The following is a 21,733-nucleotide window of genomic DNA, read 5'->3' as shown; positions in this document are numbered from 1 at the left end:
TCCGGACAAAGGAAGCATTTGCTGCTTAGTGCGGGGTTCTTGTTAGGGACAAGATCCCGATCAGCATCCACCAATGGTATAATCCTAAGAACGAAGACCCTTAGGTGTCTTATGTCAATGATATTCAGAAAGATGATCTTTGGACTGAGCTGAAGGCAAATTTCACCCTACCACCAGAGGAGGATCCGGAGAAGCCAGTTAAAGAGCAATTAATCAAGTCTCATGCTCTTAAGAAGAAGGCAGGCCTATTCAGGAGGTGGAAGAATGAGCTGAAAAGGTTTGTAGTCAAAGAAGAGACACCAAAATTTGTCGGCAAATATGAGAAGATCAGGGATCACTGGCCCGCATTTATGGACCACAAGACATCGAAAAAGAGTAAGAAGATGTCAGCGACAAACAAGCAAAATGCTGCGAAAAAGAAGCTTCACCATTGCACGGGGTCAGGTGGCTACCTCAAAGCCCGGCCTAAGTGGGGCAAGGCTGAGAATGATCTGCTTGATAAAGGGATCGAACCAGAGACAATGAACTGGCCAGACCGTTGCCGGACTTGGTTCTTCGGGGCTGGCGGAACCTTGGACCCTGTATCAGGGAAGTGCGATTGGATGAATGAGTAGTTGAAAATACCAGTCAAGAGGCTTCAGCACTATATCGATGCAGCGCAGGAAGGGACGTTCGTTCCAGACAGAGAGAACGACGAGCTCACAATGGCCCTCGGGAATCCTAAGCACCCTGGACGGACATGAGGCACGCCAGGCTCCGCTCTGTGGCAAGATGGGTTTCCGGACGCAGGCGGTTGCAAATGCCAAGAGAGGAGGAAGAAAGTGCAGCAGACCGAACTGCAGGCGATGTACGCAAGGATACAAGCAATAGAGGACCGAGAAGCAAATCACGGCAAACGAACTGCCGAAGCTTCCCCCGACGCTACCCCGCCATCTCAGCGGAGAAGCAGCGTGCCTTCCACCGAGCTGCTTCAGCCGGAGCATGACGCAATGGCAGAACATAAAAGCCAAGGCGGCTGTCGGCTTTGTTCGACCTTCTGAACCCGGCGCAACTTTTCACTGTCGTCCGATTCCAGAAGGATATGCTAGGGTGACAGTGGACGAAATAACGGAGGGATTTGAGGACCTCAAGCTTGACCACCCTACCGGTGAAGTGGAGACTTGGCTGGGTTCTGCTCTGAACACTCCATGCCTATGGCGGAAGGAGTTCATCAACCTTCTGAACTAGATGCCTCCGCCTCCTCCTCCTCCGGCAAGTTAGGGCACTCCGCCTCCTCCACCGCCTCCTCCTCTGGCGAGTGACGATCAGGGCACTCAGCCTCCTTCTCCGGTGCGTGGCGGCACAACGCCTCCTTCTCCGCCTGCGCCGGCGCGCCCGAGCAGCCAGTAGCCTCCTCCTTCTCCGCCTCGCCAGCAAGGGCGGAAGAGACCCACTGCCGCCCCGGCTGCTCCGGCGCGTTGTAGTCCTTCTCCTCTGCCTCGTAAGCAAGCACGAAAGAAGATAGCCACAGCCGCTCCGTCTGCTCTGGCGTCTAGCAGTACAGCCAGAGGTGGGAGGCAATACATGTTGGGGAACGTTGCATAAAATAAAAAATTTCCTACGTTCACCAAGATCAATCTATGAGTTCATCAAGCAACGAGAGAGAGGAGTGCATCTACATACCCTTGTAGATGGCGAGTGGAAGTGTTCAAGAGAACGGGGTTGAGGGAGTCGTACTCGTAGTGATCCAAATCACGGGAGATCCTAGCGCCGAACGGACGGTACCTCCGCGTTCAACACACGTACGGTCAGCGTGACGTCTCCTCCTTCTTGATCCAGCAAGGGGGAAGGAGAGGTTGATGAAGATCCAGTAGCAAGGCGGCGTGGTGGTGGATGCAGCAGGGATCCGGCAGGGCTTCGCCAAGCGACTACGGGAGGAAGAGGTGTAGCAAGGGGGGAAGCGAGGCGCCAGGTGTCAGGGTGCGGCTGCCCTCCCACCCCCCTCTTTATATAGGGACCCCAGGGGGGCGCTGGCCCTAGGATATGGGATCTCCTAGGGGGGTGGCGGCCAAGGGGGTAGACTTGCCCCCCAAGGCAAGTGGAGGCGACCCCTCCCCTAGGGTTCCCAACCCTAGGCATAGAGGGGGGCCTAGGGGGGAGGGGGCACACCAGCCCACCAGGGGCTAGTTCCCCTCCCACTTCAGCCCATGGGGCCCTCCGGGATGGGTGGCCCACCCGGTGGACCCCCAGGACCCTTCCGGTGGTCCAGTACAATACCGGTGAACCCCGAAACTTTCCCGATGGCCGAAACTCGACTTCCCATATACAATTCTTTACCTTCGGACCATTCCGGAACTCCTCGTGACGTCTGGGATCTCATCTGGGACTCCGAACAACTTTCGGTTTGCTGCATACTAGTATCTTTACAACCCTAGCATCACCGAACCTTAACTGTGTAGACCCTACTGGTTCGGGAGACACGCAGACATGACCGAGACTGCTCTCCGGTCAATAACCAACAGTGGGATCTGGATACCCATGTTGGCTCCCACATGCTCCTCGATGATCTCATCGGATGAACCACGATGTCGAGGATTCAAGCACCCCCGTACACAATTCCCTTTGTCAATCGGTACGTTACTTGCCCGAGATTTGATCGTCGGTATGCCAATACCTCGTTCAATCTCGTTACCGGCAAGTCACTTTACTTGTACCGTAATGAATGATCCCGTGACCAGACACTTGGTCACTTGGAGCTCATTATGATGATGCATTACCGAGTGGGCCCAGAGATACCTCCCCGTCATACGGAGTGACAAATCCCAGTCTCGATCCGTGTCAACCCAACAGACACTTTCGGAGATACCTGTAGTGCACCTTTATAGTCACCCAGTTACGTTGTGACGTTTGGTACACCCAAAGCACTCCTACGGTATCCGGGAGTTACACGATCTCGTGGTCTAAGGAAAAGATACTTGACATTGGAAAAGCTCTAGCAAAATGAACTACACGATCTTGTGCTATGCTTAGGATTGGGTCTTGTCCATCACATCATTCTCCTAATGATGTGATCCCGTTATCAACGAAATCCAATGTCCATAGTCAGGAAACCATGACTATCTGTTGATCAATGAGCTAGTCAACTAGAGGCTCACTAGGGACATGTTGTGGTCTATGTATTCAGACGTGTATTACAATTTCCAGATAATACAATTATAGCATGAATAAAAGACAATTATCATGAACAAGGAAATATAATAATCCTTTTGTTATTGCCTCTAGGGCATATTTCCAACAATACATATACAGTCCATCTCTCAAGCCTCTAGAGAAGTTACCGTATGAGGGGACCGAGGAGGAAAACACGAAGATCATGCAGACCGAAGTGAAGGACTTCTTTGAAGGGTTGAAAGCAAAGAGACATCCACCTCCGGAGGAGAAGGTAGATCCGGTGAAAGCAAAGCGCACTATCGATTCCCTGAGGAAACCACCAAAGTCTGCCGAAAACCAACAATGAGCGCATTACTGAAAAGGCATATCTCGAAGCGGTGTGGTCGGGAAGTCCTGTAAGTGATCGAAGGTTAAAAGAATGAGCAGCTGGGAAAAAATTGCCCAGCTTGGCGAACAAGCAAAGCAATCGTGCACCCCGCTCAATGTGTCTAGCGACATCGTCGCTAATGCTCCAGGGAAGGTGCCCGGTTATAGTAATCTTAGAGATTACCTGTCTGACGATGTACATTTTGATTTCTTGGAGGTGGACGAACACAGATACGAGTACGGGAAGCCTCTCGTCAAAGATGAAAAATCTCTAACAATGGTGATGCGAAGATTCCATAATTGGTACATGAAAACCTGCAGAGAGTCTGGGGGACGAATACTTTGTATTTGAGAATTAAAGAGGAGCACGACCTCGTTGGAACTGATCTGTTGCATGTTCCATTTGAGGAGTTCTTCGAGTTCTTCAATCAAAAGGCCCTTGATAAATTAACGGTCTTTTGCTACTGTTTGTAAGTACTATTTCTGTCATTAAGTCTCTATATATAGCTCGGCTCTTTCATTGCATGTATTTATAATTAATTATCCTCACTATATTATGCATATTGAAGATCGTCGAGTGCAAAAAATGAGAAATGTATGATATTGGGTTTGTTAACACAAATATCATAAATGAATTTTAGGTTAAAAAGAATGCCAAAGAGGCCGACGCCAACTTGCTACAGTCGTTGATCAAAAATCAAAACAAAGATTTAATACTCTTTCCTTACAACTTCGAGTGAGTGTTACTATCGTGTGCATATTCGGTTTCCCTTATTACTCAAGCGAGGTTATAGTAATGTAATTGATGAGTTATGCATGCGTGCGCAGCTTCCACTATGTTCTTCTGGAGATTAAGCTTGAGCAAGGACTAGTAACCGTCTTAGACTCGAGACGAAAAGATCCTGAAACCTATGCGGACATGACTAAATTGCTCAACAAGTAAGTTCAATCAATCATTATCGCACCCTATCGGCAACTTTTTGTTCATTTCCTGATATCTCAAGTAATAATAATTATTTTGTTTGTCTTGCATGGTTTGGAAACAGTTCACCAGAGAAGCTCCGGGACTGCCGAAGGAGCTGCGATATACATACCCAAAAGTAAGTACTACTAGCTAGCTAGCTAGTTGCGCGCATCTCCCGTTGATTCTATAGCTATACTTTCATCAATGCCATTTATAATGCTTCATTATCAGTTTGATTGACCTCTATTTCTCGTAAAGTGCTTGTGGCAGGAACAAGGGAATGATTTCTGTGGATACTACGTGTGCGAGTTCATCTACAACGCGACTTTGAAAAATAAGCGGGGCTACTCTAAAAGACAATATGAAGTGCGTAAGCAATAATATTCACAATTTCATTTTATTACACCATCATTTCTATTGAGTTTCATTCATATATGTATTAACCCCTTCTTCAAATTAGACGTGGCAGATGTGGAATGAACTCCTAGAACAAGATTTCATGAAAGCAATTCAAGAGGAATTGGCGGTATTATTTCTTGACCACGTCATCAATAAAGCCGGAGAATACCATGTGGAAGTAGATTTCAAATTCTAGGGGATTGTAAGAGATCTTACATATTGTATATGTATGTAGCCAGTAGCATCGGATAGATAATACGAAAACTTGTTGTTCGACCAATCTCTTGGAGAAGGAGAGGTCGATCGATCACTTCTCTCGGTATGCATGACGAACTTTTGTACTTAATGGTTTCCTTCATTTTCTTACTAGCTAGTGTGTCGTGGGCCTCTCTATGTACAGTACGTAGCGTCGACCAAGCACGGACATAAGAGAGGACACTTCTCTCTATTAATTAGCTAGCTAACACAATATATGAAACACCTAAATTAACCCCCCAAAACCCCCAACCCCCCCCTTCAAAAACAAAACAAACACCCCAACCACTGAAATACTGACGCGTGGATGCCTTTTGGTCCTGGTTGGTGCCACCAACCGGGACCAAAGGCCCTCCTGCCTGGGCTCGGCGCACCGGCCACGTGGACGCCCATCTATCCCGGTTCGTGTTAGAACCGGGACTAAAGGTCTAGGGCATTAGTAACGACCCTTTAGTCCCGGTTCAAGAACCGGGACAAAAGGCCCTCACCAACCGGGACTAATAGGGGTTTTTCTACTAGTGCTTGTGTCTTGGTCCTCGAAGAAACAAAACTCAGTATCCTTATCCACCACCGAAGCGGAATACATTGCTGATGGTTCATGTTGTGCTCAATTACTTTGGATGAACCAAACTATTAAAGATTATGGGATATATGTGAAACATGTTCCATTGCTTTGCAACAACGAGAGTGCTATTAAGATTGCTCATAATTCCGTGCAACATTCTTGAACTAAGCATATTGAAGTTCGTCATCATTTCATTCGAGATCATGTTGCTAAGGGAGATAGCAAACTTAAGCATGTTCGTACCGATAAGCAATTGGCGGAAATATTCACTAACCCACTTGATGCGAAAGTGTTTTGGAGGTTGAGAGGCAAATTGAACATCATTGATGCTTCAAATTTGGAGTAGAAACTCCATGTGGATGCATGCAAGGAATGAGCCTTACTATGACTAATTATTGACCATTCTCTTATGATGATGATCATATATCTTGGATATTCTTGTACTCTTGCATGCTATCTAACCCTTGTAGGTACTTGGATAAGCCCAACTCTATGGGATTGCAACTCAATTACATTCTAAGAAATCTCTACATCTACAAGTCTCGACAAAATGGTGGATGAAGACAAGGAAGCACAAACCTCTTCAATATAACCTTTGACAAATTCTTTATATCAATTTTCAATTGGTATTCAATTTCAATTGGTATCAAATTTCATGTTTTTCACTTTGGATACACAAGTGCTCTTCCTTGAAAGACTAACTCATGTAGGAAGATGAACTTGAACTACAAGTTGTGATCCCAATTCTTGATGATCTACTTCAACTTGAGCACTTTACACAAGTTCAACTACATGACCAAGTTCAACACAACCACCCAAGGTATGACATTCCATCTTAGAGAAGCTTTACACCAAGACATGGGTCAGGGCAACTCAACAAGATTTGAATACATCAAGATGCTTAAACGAAAAATGGCAACCCCATTTTGAGCTTAAACGATGAGTGTGACCTATGATCAAGTGTCCTCGCTTGACTCCTAAGTCAATATACTCTAACATAGATGACTTTGTCCCCAACCTTTTCTAGATGAAGTACCCTGTTGTTTCTTTGTGCTCTTGCATTAATCTCATGCATGCTAGTTCCCTTTCAAAAAAACTTCATCTAGATGTCTTTTCTTTTCTCTGTTATTTTCTGCATTTCCCTGCATCCAATTCATTGCAAATCCTTCAGTTAATTCCTTGCATATCCTTGTGAGATCTTAATTGTCCTAGTGAGCTAAGGTGACAAGTATTTACTCTCTGAGTTAAACTCAGTCTCACTGACATGATTACTTTGGCTGAACCGAATCAACTCGGTGCCACCGATTATAACAACTAGGCGCTACCGATTTCGGTCCTGAGACAAAATCTGTGTCACTTGCATCTTGCATCTTTGTCCCAGCTCCAATCTTTGTAACTTGTCCTCTACCAGCATCATATATTACATGTGGCTTTGTAATGTAACTCCAGGACCAAACCTACTTGACTCATGCTCCAGAATCATTTCTTGGAAATTAATGTAAAAGGGGGAGAGAGTGAGCACGTCAAAGCTTATCACATAAGAGAGAATGCACTCCTAGAGCATCTCCTAATGCTCCCATTCTTAAGAGGAAAGTTACCTCTTGTCTTCAAGAGGGGAAAGACAGGATAGTACATGTTATGATTTTATCTTGCTCTGATGTTCTTGGTTGCTCTGATTTTCTATTACCCTATGTGCTCCCATTATCCCATGTCAGATTCAGGGGGAGAAAGACACCTAAGGGAAGAAAATCTTCGGAATTCATTGCATATCTTTATTCATGGGGACATATCAATAACCAAATAGAGTACCTAGTACTCACACTCTACATGTCATTACAGTCTTGGTAGTCTTGTGTTCTTTAGTTCTTGCTCTGTCTAAGTAGATGTTCTTGTGTTATCTAACCATGTTTACCCAGGTACATCTTCTTCAAAGCTAGCTCAACACCACAAGTTAAGTATATGCATCACACTCATGTGCATGAAGATCTCTTGCTGCGGTACATATTGTTTGCAAGAGAGATTCATTAACATGAACGTACATTTCTAGTATCTATATCATTTGCTCCGATGCATATAGCCAAGACACATGTAACCCATTGCTTGCTCTGACATGTTATGCATTCTCATACTCTTGTGATCCATCATCAGATGATTGCATACATGTAGGGGGGGTTAATGCATGTTGCATGTCTTGCCAAAGCTTTACTTGCCATTTCCTTATATCTTTATCTAAGGCTTTTATGTATGTTGTCATCAATTACCAAAAAGGGGGAGCTTGAACACACAAGTTCTCCCTGGGTGATTTTGGTAATTTATGTCAACATATCTCTTGTTGGACGAATATTTCTACCTAGTGTATTTCAGATAAGTTCAACATTGGTGTGGCATGGACATGGACAAGAGGATGTGGAACTCCTTCAAGATGCTAAGGACAAATACTGGCAACATCTCAAGACTCTACATTTTCATTTTAGTGATCCAAGATCACATTGTGTTGGTGTACAAGAGTAGGGGCCTAGATTTTGATCCCTTTACTTGTGCACAGGCAGTCAGAGCCACCCGCCACAACCATGCATGAGCAAAGCAGGAGAGGGAAGCCGGAGAAAAGCCAAAGCCACAGGGACAAGCAAAGAAAACAACAAATGACCAAGACCAGAAAGGTCGCACGGGCAATGCAGGTTGCCCCGGCAAGGACCCTTGCCGAGGGCGGCCCCAGCAGCCCCGGCAAGATCCTTGCTGGGGCTTCTCGTCCCCGCCCATCGAGCGAGCCACCTTCGAGCCCACCAATGCTGAGCAGTCGCGTTGGGACAGGGTTTGGGAGGCACCTCCGTGGTGGCATGCAGATCTTTGTGAAGACAAAGAGCAATCAAGATCAAAAGAGGATAGGAAGGAAACCATCCTCACCAAAGGTACCCACGGGCCCCCCCGGCAAGATTCTTGTTGGGGAAGCCAGCGCGCCACGGCGAGACCCTTGCCGGGCAACCCGGCAAGACCATCGCCAAGCGCCCCGGCAAGGCCACTGCCAGGACCTCACCAGCCAAGTTCCTACCGTCGTTCGTGCACAGCCGCCGACCCAACCAGCTGGACAGGCACCTGCGTGGCAACATGCAGACCTTCGTGGAGGCTCCATCACCGCGCCACCTCAGCTGCCTGCCTGCCTGCCTACATGGTGCTGCATGCATTGCTGGCTGGGGCGCGTGTCGAAGCCAGGAGGGGCGGTGACGGATGTGACGGGCCTCACCCCCATTCCCCAATAAAGTGAAGTACACCTAATCCCCGCATTTAACGTGTCTTGTCCTGTAATACTAGCGATAACCTCGCAACGCTGTAGCACTTTCCACCTCCTATGTGCCACTGTGGCAGCCCCTTTCGCCTATAAAAGGAGGCCCATGGCATACCGAGAAGGGATTCGGCTCTTTTGAACCTCGCAGCACCCGGAGGTAGTTCGAGAGCCCAAGAACCCTAATACAACCACCAAAGCAGGATCGTAGGGTTTTACGCATCTTTGCGGCCCGAACCTGGGTAAATCCACTTTGTGCCATCCTCTAGTCCCGCTCTTCTCACGATTCTGCGCCCCGCAACCGTAGAAGGGCTTCCAGTGATCCCATAGGTGTCGTTTTCCACCGACACATTGAGTCCCTAGGAAAGCCAAACTATTAAAAGGGGATGAGGTGTTGCTTAATGGCTTGCTTGCTCAAAGTTCTTAGTGATATACTCCAAAACCCTCAGCCACTTTTTCATATCCACATATTTCCTAAACCCAAAAGTCAAAATCGGCCCCACCGATTTGATATATCCGGCGCCACCGAGTTTCATTTAATTCAGCCACTGCCAAACCCTAACAAGTTCGGTCTCATTGATGGGATGTCGGTCTCATCGAGATGGGCTTGAAATTGGTAAAATTGATTCTACACTCTTTACCAAAATGGTCAATGGGAAATTATTTGTGTGCCAAATTTATGTTGATGATATCATATTTGGATCAGCTAACCCTCATTTTAGTGAGAAGTTTGGGAAGCTTATGTCGGTGAAGTTTGAGATTTCTATGATGATTGAACTCAAGTTCTTTCTTGGTTTGCAAATCAAGGAAACTAAGGTGGGAACCTTTATCTCTCAAACAAAATATACCAAGGACTTATTCAAGAAGTTCAACATGCAAGATTGCAAAGGTATGAATACCCCCATGCCTACTAGTGGACATCTTGACTTGACAAAGGATGGTGAACCGATTGACATCTATACTTAGATTTTCTTATTACCAAAATTGGTCTCACCGAGTTTGAGTAATCGGTCAAACCGATTTGAGGTTTACCCTAACCCTTGTACATTGGTCCCACCGAGTTGACCCTGTCAGACCCACCGAAAACTCTAACGTTCATATTTTGTCCCGAATCGATCTGACCGAGTTTTATAATTCGGTCCCACCGAGTTTGGGAATCTGTGTGTAATGGCTAGATTTTGTGTGGAGGCTATATATACCCCTCCACCCATTATTCATTCATGGAGAGAGCCATCAGAACGTGTGTACACTTCCATCATTCATTTTCTGAAAAAGAACCACCTACTCATGTGTTGAGACCAAGATATTCCAATCCAACCACAAGAATCTTGATCTCTAGCCTTCCCCAAGTTGCTTTACACTCAAATCATCTTTCCACCATAGCCAAATCTATGAGAGAGTGTTGAGCGTTGGAGAGACTATCATTTTAAGCACAAGAGCAAGGAGTTCATCATCAACACACCATCGATTACCTTTTGGAGAGTGGTGTCTCCTAGATTTGTTAGGTGTCACTTGGGAGCCTCCATCAAGATTGTGGAGTTGAACCAAGGAGTTTGTAAGGGCAAGGAGATCGCCTACTTCGTGAAGATCTACCCTAGTGAGGCATGTCCTTCATGGGCGATGGCCATGGTGGGACATAAAAGGTTGCTTCTTCGTGGACCCTTCGTGGGTGGATCCCTCGGTGGACTCGCGCAACCGTTACCTTTCGTGGGTTGAAGTCTCCACCAATGTGGATGTATGATAGCACCACCTATCAGAACCACGCCAACAATCTCCATGTCTCCATTTACGTTTGCACACTCCAATCCCATCCCTTTACTTTCTTGAAAATTGCATGCTTTACTTTCCGCTGCTCATATACTCTTTGCATGATTGCTTGAATTGTATTGTGTATGCTTGAAATTGTGTTAATCTTCCACCTCAACTTGAAAAACTAAAAAATTGCTAACTTTACTTGTTGAGGATCTAATCACCCCCCTCTAGACACCTCTTCTCGATCCTTTCATGTAGCAAAAGATTCACAAAAGGAAGCTACTATCTCAGAGTCAAGTCCATATTTAGTGCTAAACATTTGAAAAGCATCGATATTCGTAAAAGATTTAACACAATCAAACTTTGGTTCAATACCTGACTCTTTACCTTCGTCCAGTTACCAATCTTTAGAGTTGCGTTTAATTCTTTCTAAAAGATCCCACCAGAATTCAATAGTCTTATTCATAAAAGAACCAGTACAAGAAGTATCGAGCATGGTTTGATCATTACGAGAAAGGCGAGCATAAAAATTCTGAATAATAATTTCTCTTGAGAGCTCATGATTGGGGCATGAATATAACATTGACTTAAGCCTCCCCCAAGCTAGAGCGATATTTTCTCCTTCACGAGGCCAATATATATATATATATATATATATATATATATATATATATATATATGGTCTATTCTGCTAATATTAGCAGAATAACTATTCTACACACCACTTCGGCACTGCACGCTCAACAGAAGCGCACTGCATCATTTTGACGACGAGCACTGCAATAGAGACTAGTGAACTTCTCGTTGGAAAAAACTGCATGCGTTATTTTTTAGGTACTGTTTTTGCTCTAATTTTTTAACCATTTATCGGAATGAGGCGTGTAATATACCACTGAAAAGCTATGGATTAGGCACAACTTCGACATGTTTAACACTTTTCGAGATTCCACACAGTTTAAGAGCAGTTTTGAAAATAGTGCGGCGGATGACGAGTGGCAGCGAGCGTTTTTTCGCGTTTGTTTCTAAATCGTTTGTCGGAACGAAGCAAATGATACGCCATTGGATAGATATCGTCGAGGCGCATCTTTTTCATATATAAATCTTTCTCTAATTCATTACGGTTTAAGAGCAGTTTCAAAGTTACTAAATCGCGGAACTCTGTTTTTCAATTTTTTTGAAATTTTTGGTACTGTTTTCGCTCTAGTTTTTGAACTGTTTGTCGAAACGAGGCGTGTGATACGCCGTTGGAAAGCTACGAACGAGGCACAACTTTCATACATTGAAATTGTTTTGAAATTTCTTACGGTTTTAAGTTAATTTTGAAAATCGTGCGGCGGATGACGAGTGGTAGTGGCCGTTTTTTCATATTTTTTTCAAACCGCTCAGTGGAATGTTGCAAATGATACATCATCGGAAAGATATCAACAAGGCGCAACTTTTTCATGTAAAACACGCTTTCTATCCTTACGGTTTAAGAGTAGTTTTAAAATTACTAAAATGCGGATACTCTGTTTTTTGCAACACCAAAACCGACGTGTGTATTGCATCAGAGAGAAGAACGCACTGCCTCGGACAGAAAATCGCACTGCATTAGACAGTTAAGCGAACTTGATGATTTGTCTTATCGGGCATAAATTTTCTTAGATGAGCTTTTTTGTGAGTTTTTGTTGTCATTTTTTATGAACAACAAAAGAACGCACTGCTTCTGACTGAAAGCCGCACTGCATCAGACAGTCAAGCGAACTTCTTGATTTGTCTTATCAGGCATAAATTTTCTCAGATGAGCTTTTTGTGAGTGTTTGTTGTCATTTTTTATGAAATACAGAAGAACGCACTACTTCGGATGAAAAACCGCACTGTATCAGAGAGTCAAGCGAACTTCATGATTTTCTTGTCGGGCGTAAAATTTTCTCAGATGAGCTTTTGTGAGTTTTTGTTGTCATTTTTTATGAACGACGAAAGAACGCACTGCTTCGGATGAAAAACCGCACTGCATCAGACGTGAAGTTCATAATTTCTTTTTGTTGGACGTAAATTTTCTCAAATGAGTTTTTATTTTCTTCACTCTGTTTTTCACTACACCAAAATCGACGAGGCGCACTTCATCGGACAGAAAACTGCACCGCTTCAGTCTGAATACCGCACTGCAATGTCGTCAAAAGGGGACTGCATGCATTTTGTATAATTATCTTTTTAACACAAGAGGAGAGCTTTTTATAACACTATTTTTTTCATCAATAAGTATTTGGACTACATCATATAAAAAGTATTACAAAGTGAGCTCCAATTTTTATAGCATGAATGACAGAGGGGCCGTGGCGCTCGTGGATGAACAGCTCGAAGCCGTGGGGTGCACTACTCGAGGGTTCCAGATGCACTGCACGCTGAGCTCAAAAAACTGCATTGCTTTTCCAACAATTACAAAATAAACTTTGCAAATTTTACATAGCAAGCCATCAAACAAAATTAAAAGAAGAAAGGCTCCGCGAACAGCACAAAGCACAGAGCCACGGTTGCCGAACTGCAGCACCCGCGAGGCCAAACCGCACACATGGCTTGAACGCACTGCACCTCCATAGACAGTCGAAGAGGACCAAATCACGACAACAGAGATGACCAACGCTGCTGGGGGATGCCGAACTTCATGAAGGCCATGTTTCAGAGTGAGGCGGAAGGGGAATAGCACTGCAGTGCGAATCCGACCACAAGCCTCCTGAAAAAATATCAAACATCACCGTCCTGCCACAACCATAATCGGCGGAGTCGACGGGGGCGGGGTAGGCGGGGCTCCTTGGCCAAGGGTCGTCGGATCCAGCCGCGGGCTCGCGGATCTGGCACGGCAGATCCAGGGCGGGAGGTCGTGGTCGTCACCGTTTGACCTGGTGTGTAGCGGGGGAGGCATGGCCTAGGTGGTTGCCGGCGGGAAGGGAGGTGCCCAGTCACCAGAGTGTAGGGCACAGTGGCGCATTAGCAGGTGAGGATGAATGGCAGAGGTCGGGGGAGCCGCCATGGGAGTGGGTGGTCTCTACGGGGGGAGGTTGAAGTTGACCCCCGTGCCGCTGGGGCGGCGGATCCGGCCGCCGTGGAGCAATGCCTGCACCCGGGGTGGTGGCGAGGGCAGGTACGCGCGTGGTCGCGTGGGCGCTCCCCGGGTGATGCATAACTGGGTGCATGGCGGTTCCTAGGAAGAGGCCACGACAACGGGGACGAAGAAGGTGGCGCCGGGAATGAGGGCACGGGGTCGGGGAGGAGGCCACGATGCCAGGGAGGAGGCCTCGGGTCCGGGGACATGGGTGCGGCGCTAGAGAGGAGCAGCGAGGGTGGGGACGAGGCGGCAGCGCCCGGGAGGAGGCCGTGCGGCCGGAGCAAAATGTGGATCGGGGGAAGGTGCGGCGGAATAGGGAGGTGGGTGCTGGCGGGAGGAATCGGGGGAGGTTGGAGATGGAGGTGGGGTGCATGGGGGATGCGATGGTGTTTTTTGGGGGTGGGTTCGGTGGGGTTCGGCTCGTGCAGTTTATTTGTGGTGTGCAGAATAAGGCGGGGATGTGCAGAATAAGGGTCTTAAGGGTGTTATCATCATAGACCCACCCTATATATATAGGATAATTCCAATCACGATGAACTAGATGCATAGGATAATTTTTTTGATGGAATTCCAATTTCAAATGATTCCAATTCCAAGATCCAATATCATCACATAGCCTGTACCATGTCAATGCTTTTCCCTTCAAAGATAAAGAGAAAACCTTCTTCTTAGCTTCATCTCCGGGCAAACCTGCAAGCTTAAACGGTCCACAAATTTCCACATATATCAAGTGCATATCAGGATGTTCGGTTCCATCTCCTGCATAATCATTAGCTAGTAGTTGTTCTAACATACCCGAAGGAATTTCATATTCAATATTTTCAGTAGGTGCAGTAGGTTGAGGGGAAACTAATTGTGGTTCCGATCAAGGTGAAGATACCCCGAACAAACCCCTCAAAGGATTGTTTTCCATAGTAGCAAGCGACAATAAATTTCCGCATGTAGTAATAATGTTTCCTTGCCAAGAGAGCTTCAATCCCCGGAAAAGGCAGCAAAAATGGCCTTGATGACCCACAAGTATATGGGGTCAATTGTAGCCTTTTAGATAAGAAAGAGTGTCCAACCCACCAAGGAGTAGAAGAAAATGACAAGTGGTTTTCAGCAAGGTATTGTCTGAAAGAGCTAAAATTGTAAGTAGCGGAGTAGTTTGATAGCAAGATAATTTGTAACGAGCAAGTAGTGATAGTAGTAACAAAAGTGCAGCAAGGTAGCCCAATCCTTTTGATGCAAAGGACGGGCCAAAATAGTCTCTTATGATAAGCAAAGTGTTCTTGAGGGTACATAGGAATTTCATCTAGTCACTTTCATCATGTTGGCTTAATTCGTGTTCGGTAGTTTGATAATTTGATATGTGGGTGGACCGGTACTTAGGTTCTATTCTTACTTGAACGATCCTCCTACTTATGCTTAACCCTCCCGCAAGCATCCGCAACTACGAGAAAAGTATTAAGAATAAATTATAACCATAGCATTAAACTTTTGGATCCAATCGGTCCCTTACGGAATAGCGCATAAACTAGGGTTTAAGCTTCTGTCACTCTCGCAACCCACCATCTAATAACTACTCCACAATGCATTCCCTTAGGCCCAAATATGGTGAAGTGTCATGTAGTTGACGTTCACATGACACCACTATGAGAATGACAACATACATATCATCAAAATATCAAACACATATCAAGTTCACATGATTACTTGCAACATGATTTCTCCCGTGACCTCAAGAATGAAAGTGACTACCCACAAATGATAATCACGATCAAGATCAGAGGGGTATTAAATAGCATAATGGATCTGAACATATAATCTTCCACCAAATAAACCATATAGTAATCAACTACAAGATGTAATCAAAACTACTAGTCACCCACAAGCACCAATCTATAGTTTTTGTACAAAGATTGAACACAAGAGATGAACAAGGGTTTGAGAGGAATTGGTGTTGTTGAGGATGTTGATGAAGATAGCCCTCCCCAAGATAGGAGAGTTTTTGGTGATGATGATGACGATGATTTCCCCCTCTGGGATGGAAGTTGCCCAGGCGGAATCGCTCCACCGGAGGGCAAAAGTGCTCCTGCCCAAGTTTCGCCTCGAGGCGGAGGTGCTTCGTCCCGAATGTCCTCTCCTCAATTTTTTCTAGGTCAAAATGACTTATATACCAGAAGATGGGCACCGGAGGTGGGCCGAGGAGGGCAGCACCCACCAGGGCACGCTTGGGCCTCCTGGCACGCCTAGGTGGGTTGTGCTTACCTTGTGGGCCCCCTCTGGTACTTATTTGCTCCAATAATTCTTAAATATTCCATAAAAAATCCTTTGGAAGTTTAAGCTCATTTGGAGTTGTGCAGAATAGGTACCCTGACGTAGCTTTTTCAGGTCCAGATTTCCACCTGCCAGAAATCTCCCCCTTGGTGCATACCTTGCAGATTATGAGATAAAGGGCATTAGAATTGCTCCAAAAAGCATTGTTATACAATAAAACAACATAAATATCAGTAGGAAAGCAAGATGCAAAATGGACGTATCCGACGTGTTAAAGGGGTTGTCAATCCCTTTCGGGTAACGGCGCCAGAAAGCACGTTGATGGGAGAAAATTGTAATAGATTGGATAAATAGATATCAAATAAAATAAAGTGCAACAAGGTATTTTTGTATTTTTCATTTAATAGAACAGAAAATAAAAGCAAAGGAAAATAGAACACAGAGGCAAATATATTAAAGAATATACTCGGGGGCCGTAGGTTTCACTAGTGGCTTCTCTCGAGAAAAATAGCAAACGGTGGGAAAATAATTACTGTTGGGAAATTGATAGAACTTCAAATACTCATGATGATATCCAGGCAATGATCATCATATAGGAATCACGTCCAAGATTAGTAGACCGTATCCTTCCTGCATCTACTACTATTACTCCACACATTCGACCGCTATCCAGCATGCATCTAGTCTATTAAGTTCATGGGAAAGCGGAGTAATGCAATAAGAATGATGACATGATGCAGACAAGATCTATTTATGTAGAAATAGACGCCATCTTGTTATCCTTAATAGCAATGATACATACGTGTTGTTTTCCCTTCTGTCACTTGGATCAACCACTGTAAGATCGAATCCATCACAAAGCACCTCTTCCCATTACAAGATAAATACATCAAGTTGGCCAAACAAAACCCAAATATCGGAGAAGAAATACAAGGATAAAATCAATAAAATCAATCATGCATATAAGAGATCAAAGAAGACTCAAATAACTTTCATGGATAAAAACATAGATCTCATCATAAACTCAAAGTTCATCAGATCCCAACAAACACACCGCAAAAAGACTTACATCATATGGATCTCCAAGAGACCATTGTATTGAGAATCAAGAGAGAGAGAGAGAGAGAGAGAGGAAGCCATCTATCTACTAACTATAGACCCATAGGTCTACAAAGAACTACTCACGCATCATCAGAGAGGCACCAATGGACATGATGAACCCCTCCATGATAGTGTCTAGATTGGATCTGGGGTTTCTGGATCTTGCGGCGGCTGGAATTGATTTTTGTCGACTCCCCTAGAGTTTCTAGAATATTGGGGTATTTATAGAGCAAAGAGGCGGTGCGGGAGGCCACCGAGGTGGGCATAACCCACCTGGGCGCGCCTGGCCCCCCAGGCGTGCCCTGGTGGGTTGTGCCCCCCTCGGGGCACCCCTCGAGTACTTTTTTGGCCCATCTTGTGTCTTCTGGTCCAAAAAATCCACAAAAAGTTTCACTGTGTTTGGACATCGTTTGTTATTGATTTCCTGCGATGTAAAAAACAAGCAGAAAAGAGCAACTGGCACTGGGCACTATGTCAATAGGTTAGTACGAAAACATGATATAAAATGATTGTAAAACACCCAAGAATGATAATATAACAGCATGGAACAATAAAAAATTATAGATACGTTGGAGACATATCAGACCCCGCTACCACGGGAGGGTAGGACAAAAGATGTCATGCAAGTTCTTTCCATAAGCACGTATGACTATTTATGGAATACATGCCTACATTATATTTATGAACTGGAGCTAGTGTCGTATAGCCCTGGGTTATGACTGTTATGTGGTGAATATCATCCAACGAAATCACCTATCAATTCCTACAAATTTCTCTTATATTGTTACTGCTAAGTTACTACTGCTACTATTACTATTACATCTGCTACAAAATAAATGCTATCACTGCTACAGTTACTATTGCTATTGCTACTGCTATGAAAACTATCATACTATTTTGCGACTGATCACCTTGCTGCAGATAATTAATCTCCAGGTGTGGTTGAATTGACAACTCAGCTGCTAATATTTGCAAATATTCTTTGGCTCCCCTTGTGTCGAATCAATAAATTTGGGTTGAATACTCTACCCTCGAAAATTGTTGCGATCCCCTATACTTGTGGGTTATCAAGACCTTTTTCTGGCGCCGTTGCTGGGGAGCATAGCTATATTTGTTGATTCACATGGAATTATTATCAATTTATCACTATGAAGAATCTGAAGGATACCAAGACTAAGATATTTCCCTCTATGACGAGGGGAGGTGAGGAACTGCCATCTAGCTCTGCACTTGATTCACCTTCTATTTTGAGTATACTGGCAACACCACCACATGCTATTAATTCTAATAGGTCGCAAGTTATTGATGATGCCACTTCTATGGTAATGCTTATGATGATGCTAGTACCTTGCTAGATTTTAATGTGCCACTAGGTGATTTTCTTGATGAACAAATTGTTAGAGCTAAAGAAAATGCAATTACTGAAACTGATGAAACACTTGAAACCAAAAATCTTGAAACACCTATTAAACCTAGTCCTCCTAGATATGAATTGGCTGAGATACCAGAAGGTTATGTTATGGATGAGGAGACAATTAGAGACTTTCTTGCTTGCAATGGTAGAGATTATCTTAAGAAGTTATTCTGCAAACTAAAAGAAAAATCTTTCAATGCGATAATGAAATGTGATCCTAAGTTTGCTACTTCACCTATCTTTGTTGATAATAAGGATTATGAATTCTTTGTCGACCCAGAGTTAATCACTTCGGTTGAATCTGATCCTTTCCATGGTTATGAAACTAAAACTATTATGGCACACCTTACTAAGTTGAATGATATAGCCGCCCTTTTTGATCATGATGAGAAGATTCGCTACTATTACATTCTCAAATTATTTCTGTTTTCATTAAAGGGTGATGGTAAGATTTGGTATAATATTGTTGCTCCTGGTTGTGTGTGTAGTCCCAGGATATGATTTACTACTTATCTGAAAAATATTTTCCTGCTCATAAGAAACAAGCTGCCCTACATGACATATTTAATTTTGTGCAAATTAAAGAAGAGAGTCTCCCACAAGCTTGGGGGAGGCTTCTTCAATTGCGTAATGCTTTGCCTGATCATCCTCTTAAGAAAAATGAAATACTTGATATCTTCTATAATGGACTAACCAATGCTTCTAGGGATTTCCTAGATAGTTGTGCTAGTTGTGTTTTCAGGGAACCAATTGTTGAACAAGTTAAAGAATTATTGAATAACATGTTGAAAAATTATAATGATTGGACTTTTCCCGAACCACCGCCTAAACCCACTCCTAAGAAGAGGGTTGTCGTATATCTTAGTCCTGAAGATATGCAAGATGCAAAGAAATGTATGAAGGAAAAGGGTATTAAAGTTGAGGATGTCAAAATTTTACCTCCTATTGAAGAAATTGTGGCACCCCGGCTCAGAGAAACCGAAACGCCATGTATTCCAGCCCAGAGATCGAGGAGAAGTCTTATGAAATATGGCACTGCTTAGCATAGAACAAATCAGCTCTTTATTACAATCTATATTGGGTACAAGGGGTTCCGATATAATGGGGAATTACATTGGCACGGTGACACTACGCTTGCCACTGTTGCTCTATGCAAGCAGCAGAACAAATCGAAGCAGCGGAATAAGTGGGTCATGGCGTATGGGAATAAAGAGGACTTGATACTTTAATGTTATGGTTGGGTTTTACCTTAATGATATTAAGTAGTTGAGGATGCTTGCTAGAGTTCCAATCATAAGTGCATATGATCCAAGAAGAGAAAGTATATTAGCTTATGCCTCTCCCTCATATGAAATTGCAATATTGATTACCGGTCTTGTTAACAATTGCCTAGGACAATTCCGCACACCGACTCATAATTATTTCACACCCGCTATTTATAATATTTAAGTAATATATTCTATTATGATAACAACACCTACTTTTATATTTTAGCTCTCCGATACCATGCAAAGTTATCCCCTTCATACCCACAACATAGTCTTATTTCTCGTTTCTAGTTGGAAGCAACAGTTCGGTGTATGTAGAGTCGTATCAGTGGCAGATAGGACTTGAGATAATATTGACCTTACCTTTAGCTCCTTGTGGGATCGACACTCCATACTTATCACTTCCACCTTTGGAAATTTCTACGATGATTCGCTGCACTTGGGAATTATCAGTGCTCCTCCAAGATCTGGCGGTCGGCACGCATGGCAGCCATAGCGACCTCGTCCGCGTGTGCAGCCACGATTTGCTTCTCCACAGCCAGATGCTACTAAGATCCATGTTATACTGCGTGCATAATGGATGTGGGCGGCGCTTAATTGCAGGACGGGGCCAGTGATTTCGGTGGAAGGTGCCGCACCGTTAGCCAGGGCATGTGGGACGGGGAAGGAGGAGGATGGTGTGGGTGGGGTGTGGATTACCTTTAGCTCCTTGTGGGTTCGACACTCCATACTTATTACTTTCACCTTTGGAAATTTCTATGATGATTCCCTGCACTTGGGGATTATCAATCTCTTTTCTGGCGCTGTTGTCGGGGAGCAATAATGTGGGGTTGATATTTTCATGTATGCTTGCTTTCTTCACTATGTAGATTTTGTTTTCCCTTTTGTTTCTATTTAGTTGTGGGTGAAAAAACAAAAAAAATGAAAATACAAAAGAATTTTACTTGCGTCTTATGCCTAATTTTTTTTCATAAATATAAGTGATTGGAAAGTTATGCATTGGAGAAGTAAGGGTCGACCTTGAAAACTTGTGTTCATGCTCATGGGAACAATGTAAAATTTTGTCATGGAAATTTCTCTGAAAATAATTATGTCCTTGTATATATTCATTCTACTATAAACTTAATGTGCCAAGGTTTGGTTCTAGAATGTTTAAATTGCATGTTTCCTATGTTTGGTGCAAAAACAGAAACTTTGGCTGTAGCGCGTGAATTTACATTTTTTTACCAGAAAGTCAAACGCTTATGAAACTTTTTGCACTGTATTTCTATACAATTTTTTTAGATTGTCTTAATTTTTTAGAATTTTGGGGGTTACAGAAGTATACGAAGTTTCCAGATTACTACAAACTGTCCTATTTTTGACAGATTCTGTTTTCTATGTGTTGTTCACTTATTTTGATGAATCTATGGGTAGTATAGGGGTGTATGAACCATGATGAAGTTGGAGTAAATTATATATAATGCTAATATGAAATTGGAATGAGTTTACAACAGTACCTAAAGGTAGTGATTTGCTTTATTATACTAATGGATCTCATTTGTTAAGTTTTGTGTGGATGAAGTGTTCGAAGATCAAGGAGCTATCTATATGAGAAGAATAAAGAGAGGCAAGAGTTCATGCTTGGGGATGCTGAAGGCACCCCAAGTAAATATTTCAATGATACTCAAGCATCTGAGCTTGGGGATGCCCCGGTTGGCATCTCGTCTTTCTTCTTCAACAATTATCGGTATACCTTGGTTTTTGTTTTGATCACATGATTTGTGTCCTTTGTGTTTTTCTTTTTCATTATGAACCATTCTAGTATGAGATAGCTCTTCATTGATTTATAGAATTCTTCATGTGCTTCGCCTTATATCTTTTGAGTATGACCTT

Source organism: Triticum dicoccoides, chromosome 6B, assembly GCF_002162155.2.
Source record: "Triticum dicoccoides isolate Atlit2015 ecotype Zavitan chromosome 6B, WEW_v2.0, whole genome shotgun sequence".
Lineage (NCBI taxonomy): Eukaryota > Viridiplantae > Streptophyta > Magnoliopsida > Poales > Poaceae > Triticum > Triticum dicoccoides.
Note: the sequence above shows the minus strand (reverse complement) of the source record.